Source organism: Alligator sinensis, unplaced genomic scaffold (genome assembly GCF_000455745.1).
Source record: "Alligator sinensis unplaced genomic scaffold, ASM45574v1 scaffold456_3, whole genome shotgun sequence".
Taxonomy (NCBI): Eukaryota; Metazoa; Chordata; order Crocodylia; family Alligatoridae; genus Alligator; species Alligator sinensis.
Window position 1 is genome coordinate 876,117 of NW_005842211.1, and position 2,476 is coordinate 878,592.

The window sequence follows — 2,476 nt, forward strand, 5'->3', positions numbered from 1 at the left end:
ACCGATTGGTGCAGCCCACGTTGTCCTGCTGTGCCCAGTGGGCCCTGATGTCCCCAAAGGGCCAGTGTCAGTGAAAATTCCTACTGGCTAGCTCGGCCTGCTATGATGGTTGGAATCCTAGCCTCGACTGTGGCCAGGCTAGGCTCCGGTCTCCTCTTTTCTTTTCCTATCTCTGGCGTCCTCCTCTTCCCTCTGGGAGGAATGCCTCTAATGAATTTTTTTTTTTTTTTTTTAGAAGTTAGATGCTGTGGGGGAAGAGGATGGAAGTAATTCCTCCCTCCTGGTCTAATGCAGTGATCCAGCTTCCCCTGCTCAAGATGCTGGCTCCAAGCTGGCTGCCAGGTTCCTGCCAACCACCAGAGCTTCACCAGGTGGAGCATGCTCCCTGCCAGTGTCGTCTTCTTCTCTCCCCCTTCTGGGTTCGGGCAGGGCCTTTTAACCTTCCCGTGGCGGCATCTCTGGCCGCTGTGATTGGCCCAGGGTTTCCCTGCCCCGGGAACAGCTGTTGAAAGAACCAGCGTAATGCCAGTTCGCGTGGCCACAGTTCCTGCTCCAGCTCTGACCCTGACTCTGGTGGTGAGTTTCCCTGGGTGGTAGGGTCTTGCTCGGGTGCCGTGGGGCTGGTGAGGTTTTCCCCACCTTCTTCCGGTGCCTGTGGGGGCTTCTTGCCGCCACAACTTTATTATTTTTAGGGTTTTCTATTGTATCCATTGTTGTGGTACTGGGTATTATCCACTAGTTTTGCTGTATGAACTTTGCATTCATGTTATATTTTGACAAAAAAAAAATCCCTATTTCTTTTTATTCCTGGTTTTGCTCAATGTGGTGACTCATGAAATTGATAGAAAATTAAATGCATGGGGAAACATGAAATTAGCTTTTCATTTTACCAATGATGTGCATATGCTGCCTTTGGTTCTTAGATAAAACCTATTTGCAAATTTCAAGATTCCCGTTTCCTCATTTGGGGAACTGAGGAAGAGGAGGTGACCTGACAGCTCTAGCAGCAGTGGGAGGAGAGCCCAGACCCAGACTGCTGATTCCTAGTGAGTACTTTCTCTATGGGACTTAGTATGTAATATGCATGTAAAAAGAAACTCAAATGTCATTTACCTGGATGAGAGTGAAGTGTATTTGATAATGTTAGTGGATGTTATTCATTATGTAAAAACCTCAGCAAAAATTCAGCATATTTACCTATGCTGAGTGCACAGTTCAGCACATTTGGTTGCACACAAATCAATCCCTTATCCTTATTTAATGTTATTTTACATCAAGGTAGGTGCATCCTCTGTGGGAAATCCTGGTCTTATTAAAGTCAATTGCAAGAATTTTAATTATTTACTGTACTAGGAACGGAATCTTCACCCTTAATTTTTCAAGCTTTTTTTAGGATAAAGGTATTGTAGACACAGAACTATAGGTTTGCTTTTATACAGTTACAAAAAGATCAGGTCTTTGTTGAAACCTGCCAGGTGGGAATATAAAACTAAATATAGTCAAAATCAGACTTTCATATCCAAGTGATGTTTATTTTTTGTCTTGTCACTCCTCACGTCTTTTTCCAATCCTTCCCTAGACACAATATATATATTTATATAGTCTTTCAAGTACAGAACCAAGAAAAAATAGAAGTAGCTAGTGATGGTTATAGACATGACTGTTTGAGTGTTCATAATATTCTCTTGAAATAGTTTGATCTACTTCTCCTTTTCACTTCATAGAGAACCTGCTGTCTGAATTCTGTGAACAAATCATGAAAGCCTGGATGTGCTTTTCAGTTTACGAGATGTACCTGCAACAATCACCTATCCCTAAATTCTGGTCCACTGCACAGCACAGTGGGAAACAAAATTGCATAAATTGCACAGAAATGGGCCATAGGAAATAGAATTTGCTGCAGAGGAGAAAGGACATTATGGAGAATATCCATCACCCCCTTCCTTTGCCCACTATCCTCTAAGACAGGGCTGGGCAAAGTCCGGCCCAGGGGCCAGATCAGTTCCGTGGCAAACTTTATCTTCCAGCAACCCCTGCCCATGTCACTGCGGCCTGTTTCTGTGGAGACACCAGGAGTGGCAGCACTGTGACAGCGCAGGTCTAGGGTTTCCATGGAGATCGACCCAGCAGTACTACTGGGTGTGCAGCTGCAAGGGGAGCTGCTTTGGGGCTGAGATCTTGCGGTGGTGAAAGTATGACCTGAAGCCAGGCAGAGCTGCAATCTGCTGCCCACGTGCCTCAGGCAGGGGTGCACAGGAAGCAGATTGCAGCTCTACCCTGGCTCCAGACCACACTGTCAGCACTGCAAGATCTCACCCGTAGCAGCTCCTGGCCCAGCCATGCACCCTGCCAGTACAGCTGGGGCTAGTGTCCATGGAAACCCAGGTCCCATGCTGTCAGGGCACTGCTGCTCTTGGGGTCTCCTTGGAAACTGGCCACAGCAACGCAGGCAGGGGCTGCTGGGAAATGGAGTCTG